Genomic DNA, 17,872 nt, shown 5'->3' on the forward strand with positions numbered 1-17,872 from the left:
CCCCGGGGCCCGGTGCTGGGCTGAGGGAGACACAGGCTGCGGCCTCTGTGCTGATAAGGCGGTGGGCTGGCAGGTCTCATTTTTCACAGGGCCATCTGCATCTAGTCAAAGGGCCTTGTCTCTCTCGGGACCTCCCGGGCTGCGCCAGACCCTGCTCCGGGTGCCGGGCTGGGTGGTGCCCCTGGCTGTGCCCCCTGATACTCGGAAGTGGCTGTGCTGTTCACGAGTTTGACAGACGCTCTGTTGCTTTTATCAGTGCGCTGCTGTGGCTTAGCTCCAGCAGAGCGGGGCCTTCAGAGCCAGTTTTGTGCCGTCTTCGCCGTTTATGTAGGGTGTCACCCCCTCCCGCCCTCCTCCTCCGCCCTTGCATCCCTCCCATCCTCCAGCAGGTTGGAGACTCCCCCACTGGTGCTCTGGCCCCTCCTGAGGCTGGGTTCCACGGCGTCCTGGGTACATCCGCCTGCACGGCCCAATGGGTCAAAGTGACTCGGCTCCGCGGGTCCCCAGGAGTGGCCGGGGGGCTCCGTCGCCTCTTTGGTCAGTTCCTGCCTGCAGTTGGATAGCAGACCCTCTCAGCCGCCCTCAGTGTCGCTGCCGTGACCTCTGCACAGAGATTTAGCTGTGAGGAAGTGATCTCACTCACTGTCCGGCTTGAAATCAGAGATAAGGTATCACTTTATTCATTCCACAGACACGTACTGTGAGCCTCCTCAGTGTCCGGCCTGTGTTCAGCCAGAGAACCAGGCACCGCCCTCTTCTTGAGCAGTGCATGGTCTAGCAGCAGAGACAGAAATTTGAGCAGGGAGGGCATGCATAGGGTTCTGGAATGAGGCTTACCTGAAGAGGCCAGGCCAGCTTGGGTCTTGAAGCATGTGTAGGAGACTTTTAGGAGAAAAAGAAGGGAAAGAACATTCTGGGTAGAAGGAATTGAAGATGTTCAGAGAACAGGGAATACAAGGGGTGATTGAAATGTATGGTGAGTTTATATTTTAAAAATTTATTATAGTAAAAGACGCATTGCTACAAATCCCCTCAAAGTCTTCCCCCTCTATTTGAAGGTGTGTGTCCCACGCTTCTTGCGCTTCCTGCGGCAGCTCTGGAGCCCTCTTTCCCGAGTGTCCTCCCCAGGTGTGGCCCAAGTTCTGCGAGTGGACAGGAGCTCGAGAGACAGACGCTGTGTGCTCGTCCGCCCGAGTCACCGGACCCGGCACCGTGTGACTTCCGGCTCTTAGGGGCAACATGACCACGAAAGGCCAACGTTCCAGGTCCGTTCAGGACGTCGAGGCGGCCAGGGCAGCGCGGCTGAAGGCGCGCAGGAGAGAGGACTCCGGAGCTGCTGCAGGAAGTGGCCAGGGCACGGATGGGACACGCGTGTGCACAGCCGGAGGGTTTGGGGGTTCTCGGGACTCTTACTGTCATAAAGCTTTGCACTTAAGCACTCACCGCATTGCTCAACACACCTTCCGCCTCGGTTTGCCTGGAGTCTGGGTGGGGGAGGAAGCTGGGGCGTTGTCTGGAGCCGAGCCGGTCCCCAGCCCGGCCCAGCCGCAGCCTCACACAGTCACAGAGCCACTGCTCCACGTGGGCTCGGCAGCGCAGTCTGCACTCGGGACTGCTTGGTGGTTCTGGCACGGCAGGTGGGTCATGGGTCCTCGCAGAGCCCGGCCATAGCTCTCTGGTCTCAGAGTTGGTGCTGCTTCTGGTGGGAAGCCAGGGCAGGCGACTTCTAAGCATGTAGAGTCCTCAAAGGCGGGGTTCAAAGAGGATGAGAACCAGTCGGGCCGTGAGACTGGGTCCTGCTTCCCAGAACATTCCTGTGCGGCTGGAGGGACAAGCACACCTCGAAGGCCGTGGGTGCGCGGTGTGGCACTACTGGGACCACCTTTCACATCCCGCCAGCCCTGCCACCCCTCCCTTTTCCTCCCTCCCCACAGAGGCCTCCATGGACTTCGACCCAGTCCTGGATCTGCTGTCTGCTCTCTGTCCGACAGCTGGAGGCCGCAGGGGACTGGGTTAGACAGAGCGAGGTTCTTTGGCACAGGTTTCAGGGCTGGAGAGCTTGGGACCAGGTAATGGCATCTGGTGATACTGTGAGCTGGGAAAGGGCGGGGCTCTGAACCTCATTGCTGTGTGGTGTCCGGCTGATGGGGAAGCACAAATTTCAGTGTCTGCTGTGCCACATGTATCGCCTGCAGGAAGTCACCTGGTCCCTTGAAATCTCCTTCCCTCGTCCCCAAAACCAAACCATAACAGGACCAGCCTGGATCTTCCTGGGCTCAGGAGACAGAAGCCACAGTGTGATTTGAACGGCCTGGCGTGGGCCTGGGAGGTCGTGGAGGTGTGCCTCGGGGACTACTGGTCCCTGCCCCTTCCTGTCTGGTGCCATACCCTTGGTCTGCCTCCCAGCCTCCATGAGCTAAGCAACTTTACCCTACTAGGCTCTTCCACCGTGATGTTCTTGCCTGGAGCCATGATCCTGACCATGGACTGAATCCCTGAAACCATGAGCCAAATAAACCTCCCCTCCTTCAGATTGTGAGGACTGTGTCTCTGCAGTGGGAATGCTGACTGGGACAGGAGATTTATCTGTGCCACGTGAGCCCATAATAGGTGAGTAACTATTAAGACAGGAGAACTTTCAAGGCCAGGAGAAAGTTTCCAAGAAAGGACAGGTAGGAACGGGAGGCCTCCCCTCAGGCAGGGTCTGGATGGAGCTGGGAAAGCAGGGCTGCAGCTCCCTGGTGTGGAGAAGCTTGCTGGCTGCTGGACCCCAGACGGGCCACGGTGGCCTGGCGCAGGGGAGCTGAGGGGAGGCCGCTGAGGGTTGAGGACATGGAGACTCACTTCTCGGGGATGCTGGTGTGAGGAGCTCTTGACATCTGGGCTGGTGAGGGGTGAGGTCATTGGCGTCCTGTGGGCTGCAGCGAGGGCAGAGCTGGTGGGGAGCTGTGCCCTTGGCTGTCCTCACACAGCAGGCAGTGACAGCCAGAGGCTGAGCAGCACCATGGGGATGGGCGTCCTCTGTGGCGTCTCTCCAGTGCCCTCTCCTGGCCCAGCCTAGCCTTGCGCCCATTCTCTGAGAGATGGCTGGGCAGTAGGGGAGGCTGGATGAACCTCCCATCTCATGGGGTGCTCAAGGCCTGGGTGGAGAAGCCAGCACTGTGCCCTGGGCACACCCGGGTCCTGGTCCAATGTCAGAATCTGCTCTTGGGGCTCCAGCCAGGGCCTGTTGCCCATGCTCCCGAAAACAGCCCTGCTGGGGTGTGGCTTGGGGGCAAGGCACCTGCCTTGTGTGTGTGAAGCCTTGGGTTCGAATCCCAGAATGCCAAGGTTTCCCTTTGTGGTAGGAAGCCCCACTGTCTGTTGAGAAACAGCTGCAGTGGGAGAACATGGTGGCCTCCCCCGCCCCAGCCAGGATCCCCCAGGGCCTTCCTCCCAGCCTCAGACAATGCTTCTCCTGGCTCATTCCCTGTTTCCTTGCTGGGTCCCCAAATCCTGAGGTCAGTTACCTCGCATCCCCTGAGACCATGTGTCCTGAGGTGGTTTTCAGACAAAGCACTGTGTCCTGCTCGCCTCACTCCCACCCTGCCGGCTCAGCTGCGCCTCCGCCCAGGAGGAAGTCGCCAGGCTGCAGCGTGCGAGGCCCAGCGGGTTCCCCTGAGCAGAGCAGTGGGCATGGCAGAGGAGGGCACAGACACCAAGGATGGCCGGGGTGGTGTGTGGCTCTGGGAAGCCCCAGTCAGGCAGGGCTGGGATGCAGACTACGCCCCTGAGACGGGAGAGAGGTTTCTGGGGTCCTGAGACACAGTTGTGGGAAACAACGACTCTGCCCCAGGCGCTACACAAGGACCCCACTGTACCCGCTGCTTCCTGTGGACTTGGGGCATTACCCCTGGGTCCCAGGGCCCTGGCCTGGCCGCCCAGGGACAGAAAGAATAAGCAAGGCCGCAGGCTGCTCTGTCCCCAGGGCGCCCTTGCTCCCCTTCACCACCACATCCTACCAGCCTCTCTGGGGAGCTGCACTCAGTGCAGGGCAAACTCCTTGGGGTCACTGGGGACCATGCCCAGGGCCTCTCGGGCTGGGTACATGCTCTGCCACTGACCTGCAGCTCCAGACTTTTAAAAGCATTTGCTTCTGAGTTAGGGTCCAAGCGAGTTGCCCATCCTCGCCTCAAACTTGTGATCCTCTTGCCTCAGCCTCCTGAGTAGCTAGGATTACAGGTGTGCATCACCACACTGGGCTTTCAAACCTTCTTTTTTTTTAATTTAATTTATTGGAACATTCTAGGTAGACAGTAGAGTTACATTCATTACTGGGATCTTGCACCTTTACATGCCAGGTCTTGGTTCTCATTTTTTCCCCTTGTCCCCACCCTCCCTTCACCTTTGATCTTTATGTCTGATAAGGACACAGCATTGTCTTTAACCCCCTCATCCCACCGCCAGATAATTTAGTCTAACCGTACCTACCATTTTGTATACCAAACTGTACAGGTGAGAGCACAAGCAGGCGCATTAACCCCCCGTGATGGCAGTGTGGGTCCCTCTGGGAGGAGAAGAGTGGTGGGAACCTTCCAGAGCTTTCAGTGATCAGAGCAGCCTGCAGCGACACACGTGCTGTGGGTTCCCACTGCTGGGCTGGACGATGTGATTTGTAGAAATACCAACAGTTTCGGGGTTAGCAGAAAAGATAAGAATCTTTAACACAGTCCAAACGCCAGGCTCCGTCCTCAGGGCTTGAGCGGGAGGCTGGGGCTGGGTGTGGGGAGCCAGCTGTGCCCTGGGCTGTGCTCCGCCACCCCCTCCCCAGCCCCTGGGCCTCCTTTGCCGGCCTGGTTCCCTGGAGAGGATGCTGCCCCAGGACCCCAGCCCCTCCAGAGGCCCCGCTCCTGGTACCAGCGCCTGGGCTGGGGTCCCGACCAAGAATCTGGGCACTGGGCACAGATGTTGAGACCTGGGAATTGCCGGTGAAGTGGCAGACACCTGTCACATGGACACGGGGAGGGGACCCCAACACCACAGGGGTGTGCAGCACAGGGGTCTGCACATACTGTTGTGAGATGAAGATCACATGGCAGGGCCGGGCCCTCATGAGACAGAGACCCCAGCACCTCCCTGCCTCATCCTCCCCCAAAATGATACTGCACATGTGTGCCTGCCCAAAATCCCAGCACGGGGAGGCTGAGGCAGGAGTATCTGGAGATCACCCTGGCAACTCAGGGAGTTCATGGCTAGCCCGGACTGCATAGCAAAATCCTGTCTTTGAAAAACCCTCAACAGATGTGTTATTTCTGTGAACCAGCCATCTCCCATAATGAATGTAATCATTATGTGCTGCAAACATGGACTAATAAAAAGGTTTAAAAAGAACTGTGCAGGAATGTTCATATTACCTGTATTAACAAGTGCTAAAAATGGGGAACGACAGCCTATCGACGGGAAAGTATGAATTGATAGCTTGTGACATGGTCACACACTGCAGTGCTATATAGCAAGAAAAAAGGAGTGACGGATAAATACAACATGGGAAAATCTCGAGAGAAGTTGGAACAGAGGAAGCCAGACAGGTAACGTGAGTCCTTATGTGCGTAGTTTGTGAAAAGCACTACTTCATGGTGATAGAAATCACAGTAGGCGTTGGTAGTGCAGCACATGCTTATAGTCACAGGTAGTCAGGAGGCTGAGACAGGAGAACAGCAAGTTCTCAGTCAGCCTGAGCCACTTAGAGACTTTGTCTCAGAATCAGAAATAAGAAGGGCTGGAGCTGGAGCTGAGCCCCTCCTGGGTTCTATCCCCTGTGCGGTGGGGACGGACAGGACGGAGATGGCAACATCATGGGGCCGGGAAGCTCTGATCGGATGGGAGCCAGCTGTGTGAGTGCGGACTGTACATGTGACACCTACACATCCCATCAGCCTCTGCTGTTCAAAAGCGACTGCAGTTTGCCAAACCCCGGCCTTCGGCGCCGGAATGGGGGAGTGTGTTTGGGCCTGGTAGGAGCAGAAGTGACAGCATCGCCCAGGCTGTGTGTGGGCTCAGGGCACCAGGAAGCTTTTCTCTGCCGCTGAGCATGTCGAGATTTTCCATAATGAGAAAGTTTTAAAAAATCAAATGCAAAAGCAAACAGCACCGGTAATGTGGAAGAACCAAAGGAATCGCACAAAATGGGGCCCAGTAAGGGTATAACCTGTCACCACTATTGACCAGGGATTAGAAATGCTGCAGCAGCGACTCAGGAAAAACAAGAGATGAGGAGATAATACAGGATCCAAAAATACCAGGGCTGTCAGGCATTGTGGCACGCACCTGTGACCCCAGTCCTCTGGGAGGCCGAGGCAGGAGGGCTGCAAGTTTGAGCCCAGTTTGAACAACTCAGCAATTTAGTGAGACCTTGCCTCAAAATAGAAAGGAACAGGGATGTGGTCCAGTGGGAGGACCTGGGTTCAAGCCCAGGACCACAAACCACAGCAGCAACAGCTGAGTGGACATTTTCTCGGAGGAAATATCTGGAAGTTGTCCCGGAGCATCGCTTGTTAACAGGCTCACTGGGCATTCCACCGCTCTAGGGAAGGTGCCGGAATGCCTGGTGAGGGGGACACATCCCGCACCCAGAGCTGGTGCATTGTGTCAGGGGTCTGGGCGCAGACGGCAAGGTGTGCTCCACGGGCGGGTACCATTCCTGGCGTCCAAGCGTGTTCCTGGGGTGGTGCCAGGGCTGGAACTGGCACAGGTCACGCTGTCCCACCCGCAGTGCTGTCCTTTACACTGGCAGGGCACTGGCGCAGAAGCCGTTCTGCTCAGATTGGTAAAGCTGCAGTCGGTCCCCGTCCCCCTCAGTGCTGTTCACAACCCTTCTGTCTCATCCGCAGTGTTGGCGTGGTACGGAAAGCCTTGAGCGATGTGTGATTTCATGTAAAAGTCGGTTTAACTCCTTTTAACGTGTAAAAGTATGTCTGTAATTTAACGACGAAGTTTTACTTTTTCTACTGCACCTGACTGGCTCAACAAGGGATCACCTAACTGAGGGCCCAATAACACTTTTAAATCTAATAAATTAAACCCGTAAATGTGGCGATTCTCAAGCTCCATTCAAACTTGTGCGAGACTTTAACCAGACTTCAACTAGAGTGGTACATACATTACCTGTCATACACGACATCTAGTCATTATTAAGTCATTTATTACAATACATTAGGCATGTGTTAAGTTTTAGAATAGGGTTGCGAGATTGATGTCAGCTCGAATAAACCAGGTTCTCTAAACACTACATTAAAATGCCAAGTGGGTACAGATGTCCCCACAAACGCTACCGTTTCTGCTCCACTTTCTATACTCCTTGCCGTTTCTCTACTTCAGCACCGGTGAAAGTCGTGGTTTCAGGATGAAGGGCACACTCACTCCCCAAGGAGACAGTGTCACCCCCACACTTGTGGGATTCCCTGCAAGTTACTGCTGATGCAGAGGGGAGGCCGTCCCCGGACCTCAGGGCCTCTGAGTGGTACCCCGGGCAGAGCAGGTGGCAGTGGCTGGGCCCAAACCCTCGCAGTCCACTGCTTCAGCTGACCGATTCCACATTTCCTAGACTTGCACAATATTTAAGTGTCTTTGATCCGATTTCCCTGTTTATTTTGAGATAGGGTCTCAATATGGGGCTCAGGCTGGTATTGGACTCACTATAGAGCCCAGGCTGGCCTTAAACTTGCATGGATCTTCCTGCCTCAGCCTCCTGAGTGCTGGAGTTATAAGTCATGCCACCACCCCCACCTTCAGTTTTAAACTTGAGGGGCTTCTTCTGCCCTTGTGCATGTCTCCCAGTCTTGGCTGGCTGTTCTTTCGGGGTGCTTCTCATCACGCTGTCTGAGGCAAGCTGACCGCTGCTTGCAAAGTTCTCTATTGACAGCAAGGGCTGGATGGGTATCCGCAGTGCTGTGAATAGTTCAAGGTTAATGTTCCTTGAATTTCATTTTTCTCCTATGCAGTTCCTGCCTTCAGCTTGCTAATATTTAAAAGAAATTTTCCCTGGTGCTTCATAATTCACCAGCCTTCTGCCCAGTGCGCCTCTGCAGGCTGGGCTGGGAGAGGCCCTGCCTCACCCTCTGCCCTGAGCACAGCAGACCTGTGGGCCTGGGTGCATGTGCTGCTTGGAGAGGGCTCGCCTCATCAGCGCCGCGTTCTGCCCTCTCCTCCCTGAGGCCCCAGGGAGCATGGCCGAGGGAGCCACTACAATCCCCCTCTGCTCGCGCGCTCTGCCATGATTCAACTTCATTTTTGGTCTTCTCCAGCTGGTTCTCCGGGGTACAGTTTAATGAGAATAAACCTGAACATAAAGCTAATGATAATAACAGCTGGGTGTGGTGGCTCAGGCCTATAATCTCAGTGCTCAGGAGGCTGAGGCAGGAGGATCCCTGTCAGTTCCAGGACAGCCTGGGCTAGTCTCAAAAGCAAACAAGATCCCTGAAAACAAAACTAATGTCTTCTCCAGCTGGTTCTCCGGGGTACAGTTTAATGAGAATAAACCTGAACATAAAGCTAATGATAATAACAGCTGGGTGTGGTGGCTCAGGCCTATAATCTCAGTGCTCAGGAGGCTGAGGCAGGAGGATCCCTGTCAGTTCCAGGACAGCCTGGGCTAGTCTCAAAAGCAAACAAGATCCCTGAAAACAAAACTAATATAGTGTGCCAGATCTTGGTGTTTGCCATGGATACAATTCTCGCCAGAGGGCAAGATGGGGCTGACACGGCTCTCAGGTCCCAGTTCCACAGCTCCAAGCACAGCAGAGTCCCCAGAGGGCTGCCCCTTCCCTGGGCCCCACCCGCCTGAGGGTACTGCACTATCTGGCTGCCCCCTGCCCCTCCATCACCACCCTGGGCTGGGGTCCAGGCTCCCACCTCCGCCCTGGGTTTGGGCTTCTGCCCCTCAGGCCTTGCCCAGCCTTCCTGGGTCCCAGCCCAGACCCGACCTTGCCTGGGGCCTAGCCGGGCCACCCCTGTCCCCTCAGCCTCTCCCCAGGTCCTTCTGAGGGGCCTCTCAGTCCCCTCACAGCACAGCAGCGCTAGGCCACCATGGCAGAGGGGGCTGGTCCCTGGGCCCTACAGGCGAGGAGCTGGGTGGCCTTGAAGACTGGCCTCTCCTGGAGGAGCAGCGCCCAGGGCCGTGGTCACAGAGCTGGAAGGAGGAGGAAGCTTCGCTCCGGGAAATGGGGCCGCTCTGTGCTCCTGTGAGCGGCTGAACCTCTCCCACCCTGTCCGCTCTAAACTTGCTCAGCAGAGGAGGCGGATCAGCCATTGGTGACTTGGTGCTTGGAGTGGACGCGTCCGTGCCCGGTTTCCCATGGGACTCGGGTGCATCGACCCCAGGTCCCTCAGCCTCCAACCCAGGCTCAGGCCGTGCCCGAGAGCAAGCTCTGCCGTCCGAGTCTGCTGGCCTCGCCAGTGGGCCTGGGCATCTGCTGTCCTCATCCTGGGAGACCTGAGCCGCCAGGTCCTCCTCCAGATGAGCTTACCGGGCACACGCAGCCCAGGACCCGGCCTCATCAGGTCAGCAGCTCCGTGGTGAGACGAGAGCCCAGGAGCTCAGTGCCGAGGCCGAGGGGCCAGCAGAAGGGGACGGGACAGAAGGAGGAGCCAGACCGTGGCCAGCAGAGCTGAACCCACCCCACTCGGCTCTGCGGTCGGCATGGGGCAGTCAGGAGCCGCAGCCAGGTCCCCACTGCTCCGGCGGAGGATGTGTGGCCGGGGTGCTCTGCTCTCTGCAGGGTGTGGATGGGGCTGAGTGCGGCCAAGGGGGCCGGGAGTGTCCAGGGCAATGCCAGGGCTCCATGTACCCCGGGACGGAAACCCGGGGGTTCTGAGCTGAAGAGTAACAACCCTCAAGTTAAACAAGAGAAGGGCCGCGGCCCAGTGATCCCCAACAAGGGAAGACAGTGCTGAGACAAAACTTGTCGGTCAGTGTCACGCAGCACTGTACACAGCAGCCCAAAGGCGGAGATGACCCAATGTCCCCCAGGGCATGAACAGGCCCACAGGAGGTGGAAGCCCATGCGTGGATCACTACTCAGCCGGGAAAAGGAGTCACGTGCTATAACATGGGCGGAACAAGGAGACCCCTGGATCCCACGTTGAATGGCTGCACTTAGAGGAAACCGCGTGATCAACAAACTCACAGACACAGAGAGCAGACGAGGGTGCCGATGGTGCGGAGGAGCCGGGGAATTGCCCTTCGGTGGGGAAAGGCTACAGGCTCAGATGAGTGGCAGCTGTGCAGCACTGCGGCTCACTGAAAGCCCCGCGCGACAGACTCTTATACCCTTACGGATGAAAAGGGCTTGGTGGAATGCAGGCTCTCGGTGACTGGGTGAGTGGCCCGACGGTGGGCACTCATCCCTGAGGGAAGAGGGGGCCTTGTCCCACCTCGGGTGCCCAGCACAGCCAGATCACAAGCCAGTCACGGAGTCCTGCCCACTGCTCTCTTCCCTGCCCCAGCGAACACCACCCAGGGCGCTCACAGCCTTGGGTTGGGAGTAGCAACTTGGCCTCCTTGCTCAAGATCACCCCCTTCACAGCTGTCCAGAAAGGGACAAATTTACGACCTGAGAGCAGGTTCATTTTCTGGCTGAGCCACACAGTAATTTGTGGGCATTAGCTCCCTGATAAGATAAGGCAGCCTCGGGGCGGGCCAGCCATGCCCTCCGTGTCCCCTGCTGAGGAATTCGGACCTGTGGACACACAGCAGGGACCATTAGGGTATTAGCGGCCCAGAGTTCGTAAATCACACCCAGGAGCAGCCCTGAGCAGACCCGGATCTGCAGACATCGCCATCAACGGTGTCACCAAGAGAACGAAGTTTCAAGCCCGGGGCCGAGCTGGTCCCAGAGGGCAGAGGCTTTGAAGCCTCAGCTCCCGCCTGGTGACCAGCAGGGCTTTGAGTGCCTGGCCCTGTGAGCTGTCCTCAGAGTGCCAGCTGTGGGCCGAGCTCCTGGGAGCCGCTGCCCCACACACAGAAAGGCACATTGGCCGGATAGATGCCCTCTCCCCGGTGTTCATCAGCACATGGCTCAGGCTGTGCCTCTTCCTCCGTGTGCGGTTCTCTTGTTCGGTGGATGTGGGTGGGACGACTCTCACGCTGGTACGCAGGGCTACTGAAAAACCCCAGGAAGCCACCCAGCTGTGGAGCGCAGGGGCCCCGACAAAGGCCATAACCGGAAATAAAAATGTATTCAAATTGCTCGTGTTTCCCTCCCCAGATGCCCAGTGGCACATCTCTGCCTGACTCAGAGACGGTATTAATTATGCTGCCAAGTGAGGCCACACTCCAGGAGTCTGTCTCCAGGTCCTCAAGGGGTTCGGCCGCCGTCCGAGAGTGATGCTGTAGAAAGAGGGCACTGGGCGACTCGTGAGGGGTCCGAGGTGGCCGCCCGCTGACACAGACGCTCACAGCCGGGCCCATCGGGTGCCCTGTGGTCCTGGGCCCCGAGACAGGGAGGCTGCCCTGACTGGGACGCCTTGGGCGGGGAGCAGAGGTGAGGGTGGCGCCTGGGGTCCTGGCCCCGCTGTCCCACGGCCCGGCCAGCCTCCCCAGCCTTGCCTCTGGTGAGGGACAAGTCACACGGTGCCTGGGCTTCTTCTCCCTGATGTGGAGACCATAACCAGGCCTGCGGAAGCCGTGTGGGTCTGGGGGAGGGACCTGCCCAGGGACGCCTTCTGCTTAGCGAGGGACCCTGTCTCCTGCCTCCCTGCCTCTTCTCATCTGGTGGAGAGGAAAGGACACCGGTGTGGGGCGACCGGGCTTAAAGCACCCCGCATCTTGCACCACCCAGGTGCTGAGGCCAAAGCAGCCCCTGTGCGCACTGAGCCTCCCACTTGAGCATCCCGAGTGTGGCCCCCAAGCAGAGAGGATCAGCGCCCCAGAAGCAGAGCGCGTCGCGGTCCAGGGGCACCCTGAGGCCGAGGTCCCAGTGCGGCTCTGTGGCGAAATGGCTTTTCACCAGCACCACGCACCCAAGTCCAGCTCTGTCTCCCATCCACGGCGGAGACAGCCGTGCTGGGGATGGTGAAGCCCTGTGAACTGTGGACATGGGGTCCCTGTGCCCTCTGGGTCCCGAGGAGGGACTGGAGCCGAGACAGGAAAGGCACCAGTGTCCTCGACTCCCGGTGCTGGGACACAGGCGCCACTGTCACCTGTAGAGGTGGGGTCCACATCTTGGCAGGGCTGAGCCTGTGTGGCAGCCGCAGTAAAAACAGCTAACGGTGGGGCTCCACTCCCCTGGCTCCCCGGGAACAGCGTTGTGAAGTTGGCGATCAACCCAACAGCTCCCGCCATCGTGGGGGTCCAGGACTTCTTGGAGGATGCACAGTGGATACCGCTTTGATATGTGCGACGCAGCGGCCTGACTTTGCAGAGCCCACCTGTGATCCAGCACTCGATTTCTGGACGAAGGCACCTAGCCCAACGCTCCAGGAGCTCCATTCAGCACGGCAGCAGGGCGGCCCGGCGGCCATCTGGGACCTGCAGGGCTCGGCTGCCACACTTTCTACCTGGCTTCTGTGTGCCTGACGGGGCCTCCGGGCGCACAGCTCCCCCGGGAGGCTGTCCAGGCACGGAGCTGGGTGCTCACTGCAGGGTCCCCCATCAGCCCTGCTCCTGCACGAGCCTCTGCCCAGGTTCCCGCGGGCCTCACACCCAGGAGCAGTGCTGCACCCTTGGTCACGCCTGGGCCTCTCCGGTAGAGATCCTGGTTTAAGCCTAAGTGACCCAGGAGGTCATTTCCGGTTACCCCTCAGCTCCACTGGATCCCAAGAGCCCCCGGGTGTGCAGCGCCTCACAGCCCCTCCCTGAGGCCTTCTGTCTGGTCCGTGCCAAGCCCTCCTTGCCACAGTGGGAGACCACAGCCCAGTGGAACATGCCTCCGCTCCCGACATTGTCCCGACTCCTGGTATTTTTGAAAGAAGAAAATTATTGTTACAAGAGTATTAGGTTTTCCATATAAAAAACTCTAAGTGAGGTCTATAAAATGCAAGGTGAAGGTAAAATCCTCTCACTGGCTCTTACTCCCCTCAGAGAGCAAATGTTCATTGATACAGAACATTAAAAGTAAAAGTGGAGTCATGCTTGATAGACTACCGCAGTCTATTTTTCATTTAAAACTCTCACATAACTTTGCTTGAATGTAAAGTTTAGAACAGGAAATGGGTCCTTGGCCCCAGAGTGGGCCTCAGGAGTTCCATGGAGTGCACAGGTCCGTGCTTTATGGGATTCACGGCATTCTGTCTTAGAGGGCTCCATCACCCCAAGTGTGCGAGCAAGGATCCCAGCCTCGGGTTCCCAGCGCCGGCTGGGATGCAGAGTGAGGCCCAGAGCAGGCGCGGCCGGAGTTTGAGCACCTTCAGGCCTGGCTGCCTTGAGCCAAAAGCATTCAAAGCGGACCTGGACAAATCTCTGGGCGGAGCCCCCGCGCTCTTCCGGTAGCTCTTCGCCCTGCTTCGCCCAGCTTCGCCCTGCTTCGCCCTGCATCGCCTTGCATCCACGCCGGCGGAGGGCCAGACAGCAGCAGGCTGCCCCGACTCGACTCAGGCAGGACACGGAGCTCAGTCTGTGCTGCAAAGCAGTTTCCAGATCTTTGCTGCTCCCAAGCTCAAGAAAGTTAGCGGCTCATTCCTCGGGGGGGCTCCCAGCGCCGCCACGTCCCTCCTGCGTCACAGCAGAAGCGGCCTGCTGACCTGTCTCCCCGCAGGCGTCTCCACCGCACGGCGGTGCCAGCCCTGTCCTGGTGCTGGTGTCGCTGTGTCCTCGCCCGCCCAGAGGCAAACAGCACCTAAGCAAAGCTGTGCGGAGTGCAGGGCGCCGCCCCGCTCCCCGGGTCAGACTCAGTTGCCCAGAGCTGGGCTGCCCAGCCTCAGCCTGGGGCTGAAAGGGCCAGGAAGTCCGCCCGGGCCTGACGACTCAGCTCGGACTGTGAAGGGGTAGCCACGCCCAGCCTCTCCCTGTCCCATCGGTCGGGATTTTGGGCTGGGAGAATGCTGCCTTTTATGTTTAACCTGTCCCAGGCTGCCCACGGTGAAGACGTCGCTCTGCCCCGGGGCCAGGGGTTGAGCAGGATACGAAGCAGCTGCTGCTCCCAGCCCTGGCGCTCTTCCCACGGCAGGCGGAGCTGGGTGAGGCGGCCAAGGCTCCGAGACGCCCGGCCGCCCGGTGCTGGGACCCATAAATCCCAGGCCAGTATTTGATCCCACAGGGGACTGCGGCTCCGGGGTGGACGGCTGTCAGGGGCCTGCAGACAAACCGCAGCCAGGCCCCAGCCGCATCGTTAGTCACAGCGCAGAGCCTGCCCTGGCCAAGCGCGGGGCCAAGCCAGGCTGGCCTCAGCCGGCCCTGGGGACAGCGCGTCACTCTGCTTGGAATCCGGGCCGGGCTTCCACTTGGGGCAGACAGCAGGCAATCCAATGGGCCTCCCGCCTGTCTGGGTGGTGCCCACAGTGTGTGCAGGAGCCATCCTGAGGGCGTGCGGGACACACACAGGTGGTGGGCGCCATCCCTGGGACACAGAGCTCATCCCCGGTCACTCACAAGCCCCAAAAACCATGCTACCATGGCCTCGTTCCCCCTTCCCCTCATGGCCGCCCTCGTGCCTGGCCCCATGTGGGAGCTGGGGCACAGAAGCAGTGCCCCCCTTCCTGCTTCGGGAGACGGGAGCAGGACCCAGGAGGGAGGGCTGGAGTGCTGGGCCTCGGGGATGGGCGGTAGCCTCCCCCTGGGAGAGTGCCACAGGTGGAGGTGCTGCTGGTGATGGTGTAACTGAGCCCCTGCTGGTGGGCTCCCCGCCGTGAGGTCCCCACATTCGAGCAGATCTGCTTCCTGTCCCCATGAGGCTCACTTCCGGGACCCCGGTGTCCTCCTCTGGAGCAGTCCCTGGGGAGGTCACGGCCCATGCAGGGGCCATAGCCAGTGACAGCTGGCTTCCCCGGGGGGAGCCGGGCCACTGCCATGCGGTGAATCTGCCTTGGAAACCAGTGGCAATGAAATCTGCTGTCCCATTGCTGGGTTTTAGGTTGTCATCCGGCAGCCCTGTCACCTCTCAGAAATGCCAGGTCCCATCTCAGGTGCACAAGGCAGAGACACCTGTGAGCACCACAGCTTGACAGGTGTTTTTGTCTTGTTTTGTTTTGAGACAGGGTCTCACTATGTAGCCCAGGCTGGCCTTGAACTTATGATCCTTCTGCCTCAGCCTTCTGAGTGTGGGGTTCCAGGAGCACTGCCCATGTACCTGCTGGCTCTCCAAGCATGAGCAGCCCTGAACTCCTCCACCTCTGGCCAGGCCTGGTGATGTGGACACCTGCATGGTTCCGGAGAGTCCCTCTCCCTGGCCCACCAGTGTGGCCCCTTCCTGGTTGTGGGATCCCTGGTCAGCCGAGCGTCACCCTGTACCCAGACTGGGCCTGTGACAAGTGTGACGAGTGTCCAGCATGGGAGCCTCAGGAAGGTCTGCTGGGCAACCTTCTACAGGCACGGGAGAGGCCAGGGTGCCAGTGAGGCACAGACACAGTCGCCCTAGCACAAGACTGGAGTTGCTTCGTTTCTTGACGGGCCAGCTGCTCCTGGGATCCCCCGAGTGTGAGCTCTTGGTGACTCCAAAGGCCAAGCCTCCCATGGGGCCAAGGGGTGGGAGGGAGGCTGCCCTGGCTTCCAGGCACCTGGCCCGGACCCACACTGCTGGGTGCCATGGTGTTGCTTGGGGCCTCCTGCTCTTGCTTGGGCACCGACGCTCCTTCCCACAGGAGCTCTGGCTGAGTGAAGCATGGCCCACCAGGCCCGGGACTGGGCCTCGCCCTCCCTCTGCTCCATGCTGGGCATGCTGGGCACCATCCTGTTCTCATCTGCCCTGGGGAAGCCTGGTGACCCGAGTATTCTGCAAAGTGCTTCAGGCCCGCTTCTGCCCAGCCCCACACCCTGGCTGAGCGCAGTCACACAGAGTGATTCGCCTCGTGCAGCTGCACCCTGGGCTGCTCCTGGTGCAGCCCACGGTCTCTCCTCCTTCCTCCATGGACACTGCCTCCCTCTCCTCCCTTCTCTCCTGGCTGGGCTCTGCCACTGCTGGGAAGCCCTGGGATTCCGCCCCATCCACAGTTCACCTCTGTACTTTCCCGAAGCCTGGCTCCCACTTTTCCTGCCGCCTGCTGACTCCTCTCTCTCCCCACCCAACTGGAGACGCTGAAGAAACTCAAGCCAACATTCTGTCCAGCACTGTCGCGCAGAGAACCTGTCGCGTTTTATTTGTTGAGAGGACACGGGTGGGTGGAAAGGCTTTGGGGACCCCTGATTGTGCCGGCCACTCTCTGGAGAGACCGTGATAGGCTGGGTGATGCAGAGCCGGCCCCATCAAGCCCCTGAGGCCTAGCTGTCACCGTCCTTTTGTCATGGCTCCCGGGAGCCCCGCTGCTCTCCCTGGCACACAGGACTGCACCTTGGGCCCCAGAGGGGCTGCTTTGCTGCTTCCAATGCTGGCTGCTGTGACCCGGGCCCAGAAACATTTCCTGCGGATCGAATAACCAGCTCCTCCGAGCCCTCATCAATCTTCGGCCACTAAGCAACCCCTTGCTGCAGGACTAACTACCCGAACCCTAACCCCGGTCCCTGGCCAGGGGCAGCCTGAGTAATTTACTGTCCTCTCCAGTTCCCAGGGCTGTAACTCAGAGCGGCTCGGGTCCATCTGAGACAAAACAAAGAGATACTTTAGCTCATGGAGGGCTCCGAGAGGCACTGCACTTGTGGAATAAAACAATCATCCCAGATTGAAAGGGCTTCTCACCTACATTCCTTAGCCAGCTGAGAAACCTCCAGACCACTGCTGGTATCTTCAGGCCATGCGTAAGGACACACACTCAGAGAAGCGGACCCTGCTGCAGACTGTCTAGCAGAGGTGCAATGTTCCTCCTGATAACGACAATAACAGCCTGGTGATGGTTAGCGCTGCTGACTGTTTAGCATTAATGAGTACATGAATAATGTAACTTAATAATTGATTGCCAATTGCTTAGGCTGTTGATGAGTCACTTCTTGAGTGTTTCATGTGTGTCAGAGACCGGATCCAGGACTTTACATAATCTGATGAAGCGGGTTTGAAGATGGGCATCGGTTTTATGAGTTTGGTATCAAGGTCACATGGCCAGCAGGGACAGGGACATCACCCGAGATCGGTGTGGCAGCCAAATTTGTCCTGAGGGAATGGGCAGGGTCTGAGCCCAAACCCGAAGTGCCTGCAGATGTGTGCGCCACCCCGGGGCGGCCTGGCGCTTCCTGCTTCCCAGGACCAGGACCTTGGACTACAGAGGGTACAAACCCCGCTGGAGAGGACATGACCTGACTGTGCGGAGTCAGGCACTGACCTACAGTGATGGCAAGGCTGGGCCCTGGTCTCCTCCCTCCCTGCCTCTCTACGCACCCCGCCATTCGCCCTGTTTCTCGTGGACCCACAGGATGGCACGGTAACCAGGGTCGCGGCCACCGCTGCTCCAGGACCCGCCTCCCCGAGGGCGGAGCCCTGCAGACCCTGGTCGTCCTCAGTGCCCGCCCACCTCACTCCACTCCGGCAGGCCTCGCGGACAGTCGCATGCGAGAGCTCATGGTGCAGGTCTGTGCCTGAGCATGGCAGAGCCTCCTGCCTTACCCGCCACTTCCCAGTTCCACCCCATGCCCTCGGATGCCCACACTGCACCTGCCCGGGTACCCGCAGGCGACACTGGAACTGTCGTGGCCACGACTCATCTTACCTGACTGGCCTCCCGGGCACATCCGGGGAGCGTGTGGAATGGGACAGAAGAGCCCTCCGAGCTGCAGCGCTGTGCAAGGGGAGGGCGGGGAAGGGCGGGGGGGGGGCGC

At 59.0% G+C, this 17,872-nt stretch overlaps 1 long non-coding RNA gene across 1 annotated transcript; it reads right to left on the minus strand.

The window, feature by feature from the left end:
• Positions 1-16,247: 16,247 nt before the first annotated feature.
• On the minus strand, positions 16,248-17,833 carry LOC104873616. Its single transcript, XR_783518.2, has 3 exons — positions 17,764-17,833; positions 16,803-16,927; positions 16,248-16,703 (listed from the first exon to the last, which is right to left on the minus strand). It is a non-coding gene; the product is annotated as an uncharacterized LOC104873616 (long non-coding RNA).
• Between the last annotated feature and the right edge of the window lie 39 nt (positions 17,834-17,872).

The sequence above is a fragment of the Fukomys damarensis genome, unplaced genomic scaffold (assembly GCF_012274545.1).
Source record: "Fukomys damarensis isolate Sample0158 unplaced genomic scaffold, DMR_v1.0_HiC HiC_scaffold_16, whole genome shotgun sequence".
NCBI lineage: Eukaryota > Metazoa > Chordata > Mammalia > Rodentia > Bathyergidae > Fukomys > Fukomys damarensis.